Source organism: Phocoena phocoena, chromosome 5, assembly GCF_963924675.1.
Source record: "Phocoena phocoena chromosome 5, mPhoPho1.1, whole genome shotgun sequence".
NCBI lineage: Eukaryota > Metazoa > Chordata > Mammalia > Artiodactyla > Phocoenidae > Phocoena > Phocoena phocoena.
This window is the reverse complement of record NC_089223.1, coordinates 101105861-101124882: the sequence shown is the minus strand read 5'-3', so window position 1 is coordinate 101124882 and position 19022 is coordinate 101105861.

The following is a 19022-nucleotide window of genomic DNA, read 5'->3' as shown; positions in this document are numbered from 1 at the left end:
GCTCTGGCAGGGTTCGGCAAGGGGGTTCCGGCTGGGTGAGGTAGGCCTGCAATCCCTCTGAGCATTGGGGTACTGTCCAGGATCAGACCTTGGTCAGTGCAGAGCTGGAGCTGGCTTCAGGATTGGTCCCTTGTCAGTCATTTCATCAAGTAGCTTTCCTTCTGAGCTCTAAGCCTTGGTTGTGAGCCCCTTGGAGACAGGACATTGCCTCTCATCTCTGCATTTTCAAGAGCCCGTGCAAGTCCTAATGCCATAATTGCTCAGTAAATATTTTGCTCAATTGAAGGACAAAGAAAAGAAACCAAATGCGCACAAGGCTCCCTCTAGTCTCCTCGCTGCTCCGAGACCTGGCTGTGAGCTCATGGCCTGATCTATCCATGATTCATCACTTAAGTCATTCAGCAGCTGCAGTACGTAAGCTTCCCCCTGGCTGTCTCTTGGGCTGTTGAGAGACCTGGGTGGGTGGTGGAAATAGCCCTGGTCTGAAGTGCTGTGGACACCTGGGGGCCTGTTTTTAAAATTTCTTTCAATTAAAAAATTTTTTTATTGGCTGTTTTTCCTTGCATCTGATCTTTACTTTTTTTAAATTGAAGTATAGTTGATTTACAATGTTGTGTTAATTTCTGCTGTACAGCAAAGTGATTCAGTTCTACATATATCTACATTCTTTTTTTATATTCTTTTCCATGATGGTTTATCACAGGATATTGACTAAAGTTCCCTGTGCTATACAGTAGGACCTTGTTGTCCACCCATTCTATATATAATAGCTTGTATCTGCTAACCCCCATCTCCCACTCCATCCCTCCCCCATAGCCTGTATCTGCATCACATACTTGCTGGCAGTTCAACCTGCGTCAAGTCCCTTCTTGTTCTGGGCCTTGGTCACCGTGTAACCTTTAAGAACAATGACAGCAATACAATTCTATCCCATTTACATTTCGTGTGTGTGCGTGTGCGTGCGTGTGCGTGTACGTACGTGTGTGTGTGTGTGAGGGTGCGTGTGTGTGCACATGCTGGTCAGCTAATTTGCCGCAACATCAAAATTTTTACTCCTCTATTAACAAAGAAGGAAATATTCTGACCTAATGTTTGGCAGAGAAAAGTTCTGGAATTTCAAATCACGGGATTCTTCTTTCGTTGCTTTTCTATCGCCCCTGTGATGAAAGAAAATAGATTATAGTCAGGAAATTGTAAGAAGAGAGGGGGAAAAAAATAATTAAGTGCATTCCTTCATAGAAACAACCTCCCAGTCAGATGTAAGCAATTAGCATCTCACACGAAATTCGAAATTTCTCTTTGCATTTCCACTGGGGTTAAACAAAATCTGAGTTTAAAGTAATCCAATTACTTCAAACTTTTTTTAAATGTAAGTGCCTTATTTTACAAGTGGCAATAGCGTGGGGTAGAATAACCGTCCCCATCAGAATGAGGATGTGGGCACTCCCACATCAGGGAGGTCACGGTGGTGCCCTCCTTAAGCTCTCTGATTGTCCATGACATCGCTCTGTACAGCAAAGAGCATCACACCTGGTTAAAGGGGGACTGTCAAACAAGGACAGTGCCTATGGGCTAAGGAATGTCCTTGATGCTTTCCTATGTTAATTGAATTCGGCCCCAAACTAGCAAACATCATCCGGTTTAGGGAGGCAGATGATTTAGAAATAGCAACTTGGATTAAAATAATTTGTATTGAGCTTCTGTATAATTTAGTCACTTTGTGATGATATTTCCTATGAAGAGATCAACTTATTTTAAATTGAGTTAATTTGTTCAAATTCAGTAAGACATTCTATCATAAACCATCTCTTGTTCATTTCATTAACCAAGTTTAATATACTTCCATTTCTTGTGCAGGCATTTCGTGAGCTTTATCGGACATTTAAGGATGATCTTTCCCTCCACAAATGTTCTTTGGCAGCTACCTGGGTAGCTCCTCCGACCCCTTTGCCCCCCTGCTTCTCTCCCCTTGGGCCACACCTGCTACTTCTTGGTCCTTAGATTTTCTCCCCTCCCTCCCCCAGGTCTCTTCCAGGGACTGGTCCCTCTTTTTCAAGCACCTGCTGTCTTCCTTCTTCTCCTGCATCTAACTCATGCTTCTGAGTTCAGCTCACATCACTTCCTCAGAGAAACCTTCCTTCCCCTCTGAGATGGACCCCTTCACAGAACTTGTCTGAACTTTCATTGTCCTTTGGTTTAACACATAGCTTGTATTCATGTCTGCTAAGCTGCAGAACTGCCATCTCCATGAGGGCAGGGACTGCAGGGCTCTGCATGCCCAGGGTTTGGGTCAGTGCCCGACCTGCAGTGGATGTACATGGCTGCACATGTGAACAAAGGTCTCCAGGAAATACCAAAAGATGACTTGAGACTCTATCTCCACCTAGGATTTTGTGTGAAGCCTAATGATTGCAACATGATAAATACAAAAAACAGTGAGTTGTTTGGATATATTTTGTCATTGTGTAAATTGATCATCTAGAAAGATGATGGCATTATTCTGTTATTTTTCATTTTTTTTTGTTATTCCACGATTACACAATTATTTCATCATTGTATTATTTCATATATTTTATTATTTCATTTAAAAAAATTTATCTGGGTTAAAGCTCTAGTCGTAAATCTATGTCTGCATTCTGACTTCATTTCTAAGTTCTAAACATGAACATCTAACTATTTTTGGCACCTTTCACTGGTCCTCTCATCCTCTGTCAGACCCAGGCCCTTTTCCTAGTGAGTTTTCCTAGTGAGCAGCTCCATTGCTCACATAGTTTCCCAACCAGCAGCCTGGGGACTCACCTTAAGTCTTCTCTTTCCTCTCCTCTCCATCCTCACCATCTCAACAATTTGTTACCAGGTCCTAACAATAGATTCCCGAACATCCTCTCTCTCCACTCCCATAAGTGATACCCGGTCTTAGTTCTACTTTCAGAACTAAGTTCTCTCCAGTCTGGACTTTGGTGTTGGTCCCCTAGCCACCTGGGCTCCAATCCACCCACAAAACTGCAGTAAGAACAACCATCTTTCTAATTAGCAGCATATTATTGAGTCATCTCCCTGCTTGAAAATCCTCACCACGCCTCTATTTCTGCAGGACAAAGTCCACACTCTTTACCATGATAACCAAGATCCCTGCCCCAGTGGCCTTGAATACAATTTCTGTTGTTTGCGTTCTCATTTCCTGCCACCCTCTCCCTCTGCCAGGCCCCCGCGTTGTCCTCTTTCTGCGTCATACTTTTGTATGCTCCCAGATGATCGATTCCATTTTTCTTTTGCCTCCATTGGATCTGGCAAAATACTTTTCATTCTTTAAGGTTTAGTTCAAATATTAGTTCCCCATGAGGTCTTCTGTGCTGCTTTCTCTTTCAACCCTTTTAGTATTTTTGGTATATCTCTGTTTTACCATTCATTCATTTGTTCATGAATCCATTCATTCATTAACTCAGCAAGTAATATCGGATCTATCTTGTGCCAGGCTGTATGCAGTCATTAAAGAAGACACATGAAGCCTGCCTCATGAATCTTTTATTGTTGTTGGGAGATAGGCCATAAACAAGTAAATAAACAATCATATTTTTATCATATTGCCTTGTATGTGCCTTGTATGTGTTCATGTTCCCCTAGAGTAGGGGAAGGAACACAGGCTAATTTATTACACAGATAACTCAACACATCCCAGAAAAGTGGGAAGTGCTGTAGGTTTGTGGGGAAACTGAGGCACAGAGTGTCAATGGGTGAGCCAATGAATTGTTCTTGAAATCACTTCTTACTCCACTGAGAAAGAGCATATCACCTCACAGGAACCAGCTTCTCTTCTTAACTATACACCCAACACTTCTTGTTCTACACTTTTCAGAGATCTCTGATTTCCTTTTTCTCTTTTTTTTTTTTTGGCTGTGTTGGGTCTTCGTTTCTGTGTGAGGGCTTTCTCTAGTTGTGGCGAGCAGGGGCCCCTCTTCATCGCAGTGCGTGGTCCTCTCTTGTTGCAGAGCACAGGCTCCAGACGCGCAGGCTCAGTAGTTGTGGCTCATGGGCCCAGTTGCCCCGCAGCATGTGGTATCTTCCCGGACCAGGATTTGAACCTGTGTCCCCTGCATTGGCAGGCGGATTCCCAACCACTGCGCCACCAGGGAAGCCCTCCTTTTTCTCTTTGGCACCTCCCTCCTGCATGGTCAGTTGACAAAACCCATCCAGTCCTCCTTCACATGTCTTATTGCTCCATCCCTTTCTTACACGTCCTCTGAGTCTGCCCTCTCCAGATCCTCTTTACTTTTCAGGTAGATCTAACAGAAGCCAGTTCTGCGCAGTTGAATCAATACATACTGGCTGTAGTGTGTTGAAGAGGGTCTATAAAAAAATGTGTCTGTCTAGAAATGGTGAATTATTTGGGAAGAGGTTCTTTGGAAATGTAATCAAGGTAAGATCTTGAGATGAGATCGTCCTGGATTAAGGTGGCTGTATATCCAAGGACAGGTGTTCTTAGAAGAGGAAAAGACGTGGAGGAGAAGGGCATGCGAATGTCCCATGTGAAGATAGAGGCAGAGGTTGGAGTAATGCTGCCACAGGCCAAGGAGCATCTGGAGCCACCCAAAGCTGGAAGAGGAAAGGAAGGATGCTCCCCTAGAGCCTTCAGAGGGAGCACAGCCCTCTGAATTGACTTCAGACTTCTGGGCTCCAGAACTGCGAAAGAATACGTTTCTGACGTTTTAAGCCCTGGTTTATGGTAATTTGATACAACAGCCCTAGGAAACTAATATACAGGACACCTAACCTGTTCCAGGGTACAGAAGATGAATCAGACCCAAAGCTCAAGCAGGGCAAGACATTAGGTGTAATGATAAAAGGAAAAAGAAAGGAAAAGAAATGGGTCATACCTTTAAGTGAGGGGGTAGTCAAGGAAGGCTTCTGCAGAGTGATGAATGAGGATGTACAGGCGTTTGCCAAACAGATGACACGGGGAACTGGGAGGTGGAAAGTAAGGCGGGGCAACCTATTTTGAGAATTAAAGATGCCTGCTCCAAGCTGTCCTGGCCGTTTTCCTCTAATTTCTCACCTTTACCTGTACTCCCAGGTACACGCAACATGGCAGGTACAGTCTGACCAGCACAGAAAGAGAACTACCATTTCTTCTGTTGTGAAACTACACTTCTCTTAATAAACTTTCAGATCAAGTTCAGCTTTTTCCAGAAGCTTCTCATTCTATACACTCCCATTGAGCTTGCAGATTTCTGAGAAATCACACAAATTGCTCTTAAGCCATAATTCTCTTTCAAGGGCCTGTGCAGCTGGATTGCTGACTCCAAGATCATGAATAGCAATAATGTATAATGTTATAATTATCATGATAATAACAACAGCTTGAAACTGAGATAAGATTTACAATTTACTGACCATCGTTTGCCAGTTCACACATATTAATCCATCAAATGCTCACAACAGTCCTATGAGGTCAGTCCTAGTCTTTCCCCAGTCCTGTTGGATTTCTTTATCTCATGTTCTGTTTACGCTCCATCTCCTGAGGAATTGCCACATATTAGGTTCCCGAGGAAACACTCTGAGAAGGAGATGATGGTGCAGGAAGTCCATTAGGGTGAGATCTTGGCATCCGTCCCTGTGGAGGGAAGGGAAGGAAGCAGGATTGGGCAGGGGGAAAAGTTGGGTGGTGCTCTTGGATTGGTATGATGCCTCTTCAGAACTACTCCAAGTTGTGGTGGGGACTGTGTTTTGGTACTCCCAGGTGGACCAGTTAGTGGATGTGAGCTGCCCCAGGTGAGGCAACTCCATTCAACTGAGACAATTCCCAAAGGAGGTTGCTATGGCGAAACTCCCAAAGTCTAGTGTAACATCATATTGCATTCTGACTCTTTAGAGTCTGAGGTCCTAAAATCAACATAGGTCTTGGCTATATTTCTCATTAGGAGAGAATGAGGATGGAAGGAAGGATGTGGCCAAGGGCAGTATGATCCTGAGGGCAGGTTGTCCCCTAGGAAGGAGTGGATAAGCAAGTCAGAGAGATGCTAGTCTCCGTGGAACGTGATGAGGTGTGGACACAAAGGTTAAGAGCACACACTTGTACTTGATCTGGGTTTGAACCTGGTTCTGCCAACTGAATGAGTCACTAAATTTATCTCATCATCTCCATTTTACCCACAAAGAAGGGCAGAGTCATAATAACTCCCTCCCTCACATGTTGATTGCATGTTAGTGATCGTTTTCATTATCTAGGACCCAATTCTTACTCAAATAATTAAGGAATAGCAGAGGTGGACAGCCAGAAGCACCAAGAAAGACAGTTGATAATGAAAGTATTTCAGTCAGGGCAAAAGTGTGGGTTATTAACTCACAGTTTTCGTGGGTCAGGATTGTAAGCGTGATTTTGCTGGGTCCTCTGTTTTATGGTCTCTGTTGAGGTTGCAGAGACCTCACAGTGTCAGCCAGAGTTGGAGTCTCATCTGAAACCTCAACAGGGAAAGGATCTATCTGGTCCTAAGCACATGTGATTGTTGGCGGAGTTCAGTTTCTTATGGCCTATCGGACTGAGAAGATCACTTCCTTGGTGTCTGTTGGTGTGAGGATGCCCTCAGTTCCTTGCCACATGGGCCTCCCTAATACGGCCACTTGCTTTATCAAAATGTGCAAACCAAGAAGACGAGGAAAGTTGCAATCTCATGTAATGTAACCACAGAGATGATGTCTCATCAATTTTGCCATCTCCTGTTGCTTAGAAGCAGTCACGGGCCTCGTTCTCAATTAAGAGGGATGGGGATGGATTATACAGGGAGGGACATAAGTACCAGGAGAAGAGGTAATTGGGGGCCACTTCAGTGTCTGTCTGCCACATAATATTGCTCCCTCAATGTAGAAGTGTGAGTAGAGGCGACAATAGTTAGTAACATTCAGAAGGTATTTGGCAAACCTGCAAACCAAATAAGCTAGAATCTTTCTGCAGCCTGTTTTACAACCTTCTGTGACTCCTGAAAATGTCAGGCCTGTTTTCAAAAGTTTTTCAGTTAATCCCAGAAGAAACTGGTTCTCCAGTTCTTTGCTGTTTCATGTGAGGGGTCATTGTAATTAGCTTTGCAGCAGCATTGATATACTTCTAACTCCCTTAAAATAGTCACTGCACTAGTTGTCACAAACAACTTCTCCAAGTGATGGATATCTGTTTTGTTCATTCTATTTGGTCATTAAGCCAAGGGGGTGGTATGTACAAACTTCCTTCAAGTTGTGTATTCCTGCACACAGTTTCTTCTAAACCTAAGAAATGTTTAACACTCTCTCTGAGCATCTGAGGAAAGCCCAGGTTCTTGGGGATTTGACATGCCATAGCCTGGATGATGGATACCTTTTATGTGTTTGCACTGCTGAACCGAGAAAAGTTGAAGGACATACGCAGGCTTCTAGCCACACAGATTTTTTTTTTTTTAAAGTTTGAGTTTGAATATATTTACATAGGGCTGATTTTCTCAAGCTCATGCAGCCTCCCCATTCATTCCCGACTCTCTTGCACTTTTAGATTGCTTGAATGGGCCCTGAAGATTTGAGCTGGTGACCTCCCCAGAAGAATTTGAGAGGAAGGTCCATTCAGTAATAAATTGACCACAGTGGATAGTTGAAATGAGAGAGCTGCTATTACTCATGCCTTTGTGATGGTTAATTTTACCTGTCAACTTGGCTGGGCTATGGTGCCGAGTTGTTTGGTCAAACAGCAGTCTACATGTTGCTGAGAAGGTATTTCTTAGATGTGATTAACATTTAAATCAGCAAACTTGGAATAAAGTGGATGACCCTCCCTAGGTCTCTGAAAAGTGGGTCTCATCCAATCAGTTGAAGGCCTTAAGAGCAAAGGCTGAGGTTTCCCTTCCTGAAGAAGGAATTCTGCCTCAAGGCTACAACATAGGAACCCTGGTTTAGTTTCCAGTCTGCTGTCCCATGGAATTGGGTGCAAGACTGCAACATCCACTCTTCTTACCTGCCCTATAGATTTCAGACTTGCCAACCCCCATAAGCACGTAAGCCAATTCATTAAAATAAATCTCTCTCTCAATATATGTAACCTTGACTAATATACTTCTAATTTAATCCTCACAACAGTGCTTCATATCAGATATTCACGTTATCCTTATTTTACAGATGAAGAAACAAAGACTCAGCACCCCGGTTATTGAGACAAACCTTGGTATGAAACCTGTTCCTTCACGGAACGGACTCCATATAGAAAATAGATGTTTCACTCCAAGCCACAGTGTCTGAGGAGCAGGGAAAGATGTACACACAGAAGACTCTTTGTCCTAAAGTGTCCCTCTAGAAATGAGCACGGCTTTGAGTAAGTTTCTTCAGGAAGCCTGAGTGTGAGATGGTCCTGGCAGGTTGCCCTGGCCTCCACTGTGGGACATTCTCTCTCTCCTGGTGCCTGAGTCATAGTGGAATTTGAGTTGCCAGTGAAGACACAGTGGATGCTGTTGTCCATGGGATGTGGCCTAATTGTCTATCTGGATTGTTGCAATAAACCCACGCCTAGATATCTCATGGGAAACTACATTTACTTGGAAGCAGACTCTGATGATAAGGCATGATTTCAAACTCTGCTCACAGATGGAGATCCAGTAAGATCCTGTACTTCCTTGTGTCTGTACACACCAGGAGATAAAAACAGACCAAATTCGGAGGTGTCCCTGCCCTGCCTGACAGTATGTGTATAGTGGAAAGTGAGGGGAATGACCCAGATACAAGACAGACTTTTATTCCAAAGCAGCTTCAACGTTGGGGGCATTGCTCAGAGCCTTCTGTCTGTCTTGTCCAGTGTCTCCTATTTGTGGAACTTATAGCTACAACCTTGGACAATAATGTCAGGGACAGCCACCTGGACAGGAAAGAGAGTTTGGTCCTGTGACCTTAGGGTTAGGGTTAGGGTTCGGGCCCTAAATATTTTACTGCCTCACTGTGTTATCTCAGTCATGTTACTTAACTATAACCCGGTCATGGTTATGCCATGTGTAAAATCAGAGTTTGGGACTGGTTGGTGTGTTCCCTGAAGCATCATTACTCTATGTATCCTGAACACTTTCCTGTCCCTGCATTAAACAAAGGGGAATAAGAGTCCTGATTCATAAGCAGATGAAAGTCTTGTGGCAAAGTCCTAAAAACTATGGCATAAGAGGGGTGTGTGTATGACATGCTTTGAGAACTTAGTGGCAGAATGAATTAACTTAAGGGTCCTGTGCTCACTGAAGCTCCCTAGATCTTTCAACTGGGTCTCAAGAGCTCCTTGTCAGTTTCCTTGACATCAGTCCCTTTCTACTCAAAGATCCTCTGCTAATTTTATCTGACCCATCATTTCAACTCTCCAGTTTTGTTTTACAAACCTATGTTCCAGGCAAACCGAACCTCTTGCTACCTGAAACACAGCACACTGAAACTCTCTCTTCTCATGTGGTCTCTTCTACCTGAGATTCATTTCTCTCTCTTTCTCTTCTCCTTCTAACTTTTCCATATCATCAAATTCTCCTTGTTCTGCTGGGCCCAGCACAGATACCATCTTTTCCAATTATGTTTTCCAAATGTGACTAGGCAGATGTCCTAAGTCCCTCTGTGAGCTAGAATGGTGCTTGTTCTCTATCTTAGTGGATGGCAGCGATGTTTCCTAAGCCCCCAGCCCATCCTGGACCTGGCCCCTCTCCTCCTGTAGCCTCTTTGACAGCTCCTGAAAGGCTCTGTCCCATGGTCTTGTGAACAAAATCCTCTCAGACTTAAGTCCTCTACTGAACTGAATTGAAATTGAGCAGTGGGCCCTGGTGCCATCCTTCAGTCAAATATTTATTGAGTAGCTATTATGTGCTGGTTATTGTCTTATGCCTGGAGACACAGGTGGACAAGACACAAAAGGTCCTACCCTTGTGAAGCTGGCAGCCTGTGAGTGCGAACCAAGCTAATGAGCAAGAAGCTCACCTCCTCTGTCTTTCTTTCTTCCCCACGGCTTCCTATCTTTGTTGACTCCTGATTTGAATGGCTCCTTGGCTTCAGGACAGTCCACCAGGCTCTTCCCTGAGTTTCCCTTTGTACACAGCTATGACAGCTGCCTGTAGATTCATACCTGGCCAGCTACCTCTGGGCTTCCTGGGAGCCGCTTGGGCTGCACTTCTTCTTCCCGATTCTCTGGACTCAAGAAGAGGCTGTGGGTTCTCTGATGAAATGGATCAGGCTTCAGTTTTCAGGGGCTACCACCTGCATGATCATGATCGGTGTGTACATCCCCCCACCAAAGCTCTTAATTCCTGCTATCCCCCTCACACAGACTAGCAGCAAACATTTTCTCATGAGAAGATCCATATACGGAGGCAGGAATCTCTGGAGGGAATTACTAATTCTTGCTTATTAAGGCAGAAAATGGAGCCGGAATATTCTAGCATAGACCAGCTCTGCCTGTGGGTTGCAGGTGCAGAGTGGAGGGTGGTGTCTGAATGTAACTCTTTGCTTTCCCAGAGTTACAGCTTCAGAGAGTCCCAGAGCATGGGGCTCCATGCTTGGCGTCGCCTCTGTGCTCTAGAATCTGCAGCCCCTTATGCATATCATCTGCTTGAACCTGTTAATGTTACAGATGAGAAAACTTGGGCCCAGACAAGTAAAGTGGTTTGCCCACACTAACCAGAGGCTGACACAGAAGATTCTGGATCAGCTCCTGTTTCCATGCGTGGTGCCTGAGGTCCCTTTCATTTCGCCTGGGCTTCCTCAGTGCTTGTCTTCTAATTAAGCCTCTTTGTGTGCCTTCTAAATAAAATCTCTTTTTCTTTTTAATCTCCTTGAGGCCAGAAAGACAAAAGAAAGATAACCTAATTTAGAAAACAAGAAAGTAATCCTGAATCCTTTTATGTTCAGGTTTCAAGAAACCCTATGAAACCTTTTCTCCTGTTTTTTTTTTTGGTGGTTGTTGTTTAAATTTTGATTCAGCAAAAGGAAACAAATGAACCAAGAAATAGAAGCCTTACCTATCTTTTCAAATGCTTTCTCCTTTTTCCCCCCCTCTGTCTTGATTGTCAGAGGATGTAGCTTCTAATAGGCCATCAATGTATGTAATGAGCAAACATAATAACAACAGTGAATTACCCTTTTTGTATGTCCATAGATGTATTCATAGTGGAATTTAATTTATAGATGGTCATGCCTGAAAGATTCTGGATGCATGATAGAAAGCAACAGGAAAAAAGCAATATGTTTATCTTTTAAAAACCTTCAGAACAAAAACTCGATGTGTGCCTGGTTAGTACACACTCCATAAAAACCCAAGAGTAAAAGGGTGGTCGGCAGGGGTGCCAGGGAGGGACCTTGTGCTTAGAATGTAGAGAATGAAGCTCCTCAAGACAATATCTTTTCCTCCATCTCCCAGTCCAGCACTTCCTGACTCCAGACGGCCAAGAAAAAGGAAGGGAAATCAAGGCACAGAAGGGAAATGGGGTGAGAGAGGAGGAAGTTTTATAATGTGACAATTCCTGGGCTTGGCATCGCCTCTGTGCTCTAGAATCTGCAGCCCCTTATCAGTAATCCCTCTACTTCCATTACATCATTTCTCCTTTTCTTCAATCTATCTGCCAAGCTGCAGCTGGAGTCCTCATTCTAAAATCTGGTGTTTCCACTGCCTAAGGTTACAGTCTATGTTTTGAACGTGGCACACAGGCCTCTCATGGTCTGGTCCCTGACATTCTCTCAACAGTTCTCTCTCTACAGCTCCAACTCTGCGCCCTAATGGCAGCTGTCATGCACCGTTGGCCTGTCCCTGAATGGGCCTGACCCCTCAAATCGCTGTCTGTATGCAGAGAAAGTATAAACATCTCCAACTTTCTACAAGAGGTCCACGGATGAACACAGTGCAAGGTCTCGTTCCACACACACCTTGTTCTATCCTCTCAGCCACTGAGTGTTGACAGAACTCAAGGACCCTACCCACATCTCTCAGTGAGAAGATGGCATTCCTGTATTTCCTGCTCTTAGTACGGAGCCCCACCCACAGGAATGGTTCAACACAGCTTGGAGGGACGTGACAGAGCTGAGCTTTAACACCAGATCTTTCCATCAGGGTCCTGGTGAGGGAGCATGAGTTTGAAATCAGGAATAGTGGACAAATTGACCTAAAATACTACTTAGTGTTTCAACCACTTTCCTCAATTCTTCCTGTTGATACATGATATTTTACAGGTGGGAAAATAGAATACCCAGAGAGGCCAAACACGTTGCCCATGGCCACGTAGCTATAAGTGCCCAAGCTGGGATTCAACATCAGACCTGTCTGACTGAAGGACCATTTCTTTCTAGTGCATCATGCCAGGATTCATGGAAATGGGGGGTGAGCACGATCCACGATCCCAGATTTACCCTGGAACTCATAGGCTGTCCATTGTACCCAATTGCTTTCCCACGTTGATGAGCTCTGAGCCCCAGCAGAACTATCTTAACATATTGTCTGGTGACACTGGTTTCCAAAGCACTTATCAAAACATAATCAAACATGGAAAAGTCAGGGTGGAATCTAATTGTTATAACACATCCTCTTATCTGTGCTTCCCAGGGACTCTTTAATGGCATCACTTAGCACTGGGAGGTGTTTAGATTTTGCTATATTTTGAGAACATTGTGAGAATTAAATGAGATAATGCATGTGAAACACTTAGAACAGTGCTTGAATCCAATACTTCCTCAATAAATATTTGGGCTGCAAATCTTTCTCAAAATTAATTCAACAATACGTTTTCTTTTCCTCTGAGTGCAGGATATGGGCCAGGGATTGCTCTTGGTGTTGGGATATATCAGTGAACAAAATAAAGACTCCTAACTTTCCTGGAACAAAACAGAAAAGGAGTTTTACCCTTGTGGGGGAGAAAGCTGACAAGCACCATACACAGAAAGACATGTGGACAGGTGTGACTATTCCATGGGGTGGTCAAGGTGGGCTTCCATGAGGAGGTGTGCAGGTGTCAGCTCTGGGGTATCTGCAGGAAGAGCAACCAGCCCCAGGGATGGCTGGGGTGAAAACCTGAAGACAGAAGGCCAGTTGAGCAGTTGAGTCAAGGTGAGGGGGTCAGCATGGCTGAAGAGGACTGAATGCAGGGATGGATGGGGAAGACCATCTAATGGCCTTTTGGTGAATGAGGTCAGATGGGGTGAGGCATTACATTTTTTCTCCAGCAGAAGCCTGGGTGAGATGTAGGCAGGGGCCTAGTGGTAGGGAATTTGTGTGGGGTATTAGTCATCTTGGGTGTATGGTGTGTAGCACATTGGTGAGTGACTCAAATAATGGTAAACACTGTCATCATGAAGAAGACAGGTGCCCTGGGTATGTGAAGCTTATTTACAGAGGCTCCTGGAGCTGAGCTGCCTGTCTTGTTCTGCAGACATTTCTGATGCCATGTGCCCCCAGGACCCCCCATCAGAAGACTCCTGCTTGGCACAGAGCTCTAATTTTCCAGAAAGTTGAATATCATTGGAGATAAGCACATGAGCTTTGGAATCACCTAAGTGACAGTGCCTCCTTTTCAGCCTAGCAGTCCAGTTCGTCCCCAGTCAAAATGCGGTCCCTAGACCAGCAGCATCCCCCAAGAGCTTGCTAGAAATGTAGAATCCCAGGCACCACCTGAGCCCTACAGAACCAGGATCTGCATTGTACCAAGAGGCCATGGGATCTGTGTGCACTTCAAGTGGGATAGGTTTAATGTGACCTCGGGTAAGTGACCTGATCCCTCTGTGCTGCATTTTCCCCATCTGCAAAACAAGGTGGATAAAAACACTTCCATCATAGAACTGTTATGAGAATCAAATGAGCTAATACATGAAAAGCCTTGTTACTTACTATTGCTTGTCATGTGTATGTATTCTCCTAATCAGGAAGGTCATGTGGTCACTATTAGCTCTGGACACAGAACCTGGAATTGATAGTGACGGAGATGGGAAGAGTGAATGGGGGCCGGTGCAGCTGTCTGTGCATAGAGCCCCGGGAAGTATGAAGGGGGAAAACTAGGGTGCAAACTTTTAGTTACTGAGCAGGTTTACTGTCTTGTCACGGGGCTGGTCACTTTATCAATCCTCACGGTGATACTATGATGAAGGCATGACCATCCCCACTTGACAACGAAAGGAATGATCTCGAGGTCAAACAACTTTCCCAAGGTCATCTAGTAACTGTCAGCGTTCAGAGAAAGCCCTAAGTCTTTAAACATAAAGTCAGTAATGACGGGACCTTCCATACACGGTGATGCACTGGAGTCGGCTCACACTACACAGCAGAGCTGAGTGTTAAAAATGTCATGAATTTTGAAAGCCAGTTGTTAACACAGTCTTCTAAAAAAATTAAATAAAATTACAATGGAATACACATATTAAAAGCAAATGTAATACATACTTAAAACGCATCATTTCCTAATTATTTTACCACATTTTACTACTACCTGCAGTCGTGGTGTTATTTTTGTCTGTCATATCCGTAGGATGGAAATATGCTACTGTGCCTTTCATGACCTCACATTGGCATTGACTTTGGCCGTAGTTGGAGCATATATACCACAGTTTGACTTACTGCTTTGTTGTTAAATTAACTTAAAAAAATGATGGAAGAAATGTTGATAAAGCAGATTTAATTTAAAAGTTAGGGACTTCCCTGGTGGCGCTGTGGTTGAGAATCTGCCTGCCAATGCAGGGCACACGGGTTCGAGCCCTGGTCTGGGAAGATCCCACATGCCTCGGAGCAACTAAGCCCGCAAGCCACAACTACTGAGCCCACGTGCCACAACTACTGAAGCCCGCACACCTAGAGCCCATGCTCCACAACAAGAGAAGCCACCGCAATGAGAAGCCTGCGCACCGCAACGAAGAGTAGCCCCCGCTCGCTGCAACTGGAGAAAGCCTGCAGGGAGCAACGAAGACCCAACACAGCCAAAAATAAGTAAGTAAGTAAGTAAATAAATAAATAAAATAAAAGCGAGTCATGTCTGTAGTTGTACATTGTGAATAGCACAAGAACCGAGAAGATATTTTCCAGTATTCAAAACTAATTTCGAATTCAGCAAAGAAGGTGTTGACATCATTGATGAATCAGTGAAGTTCTGGCATCCTTCTTTGTGGTTTCGCTTCTGTTTTACTCATTAAAGTAAAGGAAAATATTAATCAATATTGATGTCCGAACTGTAGTCCCTTGTCAATTGCAACCAGAGGTTGGCTAGAGATATGAGTTTAGCAAAAAATCAATAAAATCATTCTGTGAGAATCAATTGGCTATATGGGATGTATTTTAAGAATACTGTATATTTGATTACTATTTGTAAATGGTATGCCATACATCTTTATATCAGTAAAATTTATAACACAACTTGTGTACATATATAAGCATACATTTTTTCCCCCAGGGAGCCGTTTGACAAACATTTACTAAAATTTACCAGAACACCACTGGCTAAGCCACCCTGAACCGTCACCATTTACGGTGTCCTAAGGCAGAAGGAGTTCAGCTTAGGTGCCAGAAATAGCTGGTATGTGGCACATCTGTGATTAGACCCTAGGTTTCAGCCCGAGTCATTGATTTTACTATTCTGAGTCACATGTTTTTCATCTTGAAAGTGGGAACAATAATAATGCCTTGGCAGATGGAATGGGAAGCTGGTGCCCAGTAAAAGTTAATTCTATTCTCCTTTCAAGTGTAGGAACGCAAAAGGAACAAAAGCCCATAGAATCATGTCGCCTTCCTCTCCTCTGCCCTCCCAAAGTGAATGTAAATCAGTGGGCTTCCGTATTCCCTCCCTAATACGTGGATGACTTCAATACTTGTTTCGCTGTACTTCGAGATCAACCCCCCTGCCCCCAGCATCTTTGTTTATAGCTAGAGGAGCTGTTAATTCAGGGCAGATCTAAATTCAAATACCACTTTCTTTCATCCCCCTTAAAAAAAATCTTTGTCAACTGATTTGGGAGCAAAACAGGAGAAAAGTCCAAAATTCCCTTGTGATCTACAATGTGATTACAAAGGAATTACAAGGTGTGGGCTTCCCACCGGTGGGACCACAACCTGTTGAAGTGGGGAGGCTGCTGATTGGAAACTACTTTCCTATTTTCATCTTTTTCTGTACTAGGCACTTAGTAGCTACTCACAACTCGCCAGTAAACTAAATTCTAATTAGGTAACAGTTAATGTTTGCTCAGAGCATTGCAAATAAAGACTTTAACTAGTGATTCAGGAGCTAAGCCAATCTTTTAAAGTGGAAGGTTTGACTTCCCAGTAACTTCTAATGTGTTTTTCTCCGCCTGCACCATGTAGGCAGAAAAAAGAGAGAGGGAAAAAATACATTTTATACTGCTCTGGCAGGCTCATTCTGTGGTTTGGACCTTTCACATCTCTTCTGCTATGTATCCAATCAGGAGAAAAATAATAGGTTTTGTTTTTGTTTTTAATCCTGGGCTGTAAGAAGAGGTGTGAGCAGAGAGAAAGAATGAGCAGAGTAGGTTCCATATGGTAGAATCACTAGCTTTTTAGTCATGAAGGAAAGAGTAAAAGAGTTTATTCAAAAGAATCAAGATTCTCAAGACAGTTTCTTAAACATGTAAACACAAATTTATCATATGACCCAGCAATTCCACACTCAGGTATCTACCTGAGGGAAATATCCACCCAACCCAAAAACTTGTATACAAATGTACTTAGCAGTATTTTTCATAGAGCCAAAAATGGATAAAAACAAAAACAAAAACTAAACATTCATGAATTGGGGAATGGATAGACAAAATAGGATATATTCACGCAATGGAATACTACTTAGCAATAGAAAGGAATGAATTATTGCATATGCTACAACTTGGACAGACCTCAAAAACATGTTAAGTGAAAGAAGCCAGACACAAGAAATTACATATTGTATGATTCCATTCAGAACCTAGATGTGAGGTTGCCTGGGGCAAAGGGCGTGGGCTGGGAGACTGGGATTAATAGTAAATGGGGACAAGAAAATTTGGGGATGATGGAAATGTTCTAAAACTGTTTTATGGTGATGGTTAAACAACTTGGTAAATTTACTACAAACAAATCATTAAATTGTATACTTGAAATGGGTGAATTATGTGATATTCTACAGATAATGATTTAAAATTTAGAAAACGGTAAGTTTCTATTTAAAAGAAGGTTTAGGAGAAAAATGACATATTGCCAGCAACCTTAAGCTTTGATCATCAGCGAATGTCCCAGGCTCTGTCCTTGTCCACAGAAAACCTGTGAGTAGGTCCATGCTCTGCACCACCGCTCTCCTCAGCTGAAACTCCCTAAAGGCTTAGTCTTTGTGGCTGTACCTGTCGGTAGGCAAACAACCATGGATCAAGAGCTGTAATTCATTCTAATAACACCCAGCTATCTCTGAAGGCAATCGCCCGGGCTTTCATGCTAAATTAGAGTTAAGCATAGTAATCAACTGTAAGGAAAATGAACTTACTCCTTTTTTAGGAGCTTTGTGTTTTCAAACCGGTCAGACTCCTCCAGCTGCTGCCAGCAAACCAGGGATGGGTATCAATGGGAGATAGACAGCATCTTCGGGACTGTGTTTAGGTAATAATGATGTGGTCAAAACCTTGTTGGAATAAAATTGAATGTTATGGGCTTCCGGCCTTCTCAGGGCACCTTGGCTGTTCTCTGTGTGACAGTGACCTCACTGATTAGTTATTAGAATTGGCTTCATCTCTACAGGAAACACAGATGTGTATGTGATGGTAAGGGGGGAGGTATAAAGGGAAAAGAAAAGAAAGGAAAGGAAGGAAATAAAAATGAATGCATTATAAATGCATTGGAATAGATCTCTATGATACTAAAAAATACCCCACAAAAAACCAAAACGTAAACAAATAAAAAGATGTTTAACAGTATGCTGTGTGTATAGAGTCACAGGGAGTCCTCTCAGAGGACTGGTGTTCTTGTCCTCATTTTGCAGATGCAGAAACTGAGGCCAGGAGGCACGCACACCTTGCCCCCTAGTGATGAGTGGCAGCTGCTGGCAAAACTTATTCCTGTTTAGACCAAAGCCCAGGATTCTTTCAACAATGCCCTGTTTTTAGTATTCACTGATGGATTCTAAGTGGCACAAAAAGAAGGAGGCTAAATCACCAGCTCTCATTTTCTTTGCACACAAGAATGTGGAGAATCTGTACCTGGACACTCCTTCTTCCCCTTGGACATCCCGGCTAAGCAGGAAATTCTATGTATCAAGTTAAAGGGAAGCATGCATCCATCTTACATCTACCCCCCTTAGAGCTCACAACTCCTTACTGCGAAAACGAGAGACTTGGAGATCAGAAATGGAAAGCCGTACACCCAACCCACACAAGGCAGAGCTACCTCCATTCCTGAGGGCACCATTTTACTGGGCATCTGTGCCTTTTCTGGGGGGAGGGGGAATCAACTGCTTTATCCTTTCCAGTGGAGTTTTTGTACCCAGAGTATCCATGTTAACATTGATGCCAGAAGCCAGGTATTGTAAAGTCACCTCACTCAGACACTGACTTAACTGTCCCAGAATTATCGCTTATTATGTCTGGAGCTGCTCTGTGGGGCTCTCTCTAAACTCAGTGTCCTCCTCTCTCATTTTCCCATAAAGGTGCCATGCCCTCCACCCAAGGAATGTTGCATCTCATACCAATAGAATTTCTCCTGCCCAGCTTGTAAGGCAGCCGGCTGATCCTTATTTTCAAATCTTTCAAAACTAAGATCCAGTTCTGCCTTCTTTAGTCTATCTTGCCAGCTTGCCCTGTTAGGTGGTCTCTCTCCTGGATCTCATGGTCTGTGTTTGTTCCCTCATCATGTTTACCATACTGGATTGTTACTACTGGTTTCCTTGTCTGTTTGTCCCTTGAAAGAGAGTAGAAACATCTTCCTGGAGAGGGCAGAATAGTAGCAATACATCTGAGACAGGGAGATTCTTCAGGATGGGGACTGTATCTCATTTTGTTTCTAATTCACAGCCCCAAGCATGGTTACTGGCAGATAACTGATATTTATTAAACATTTGTGG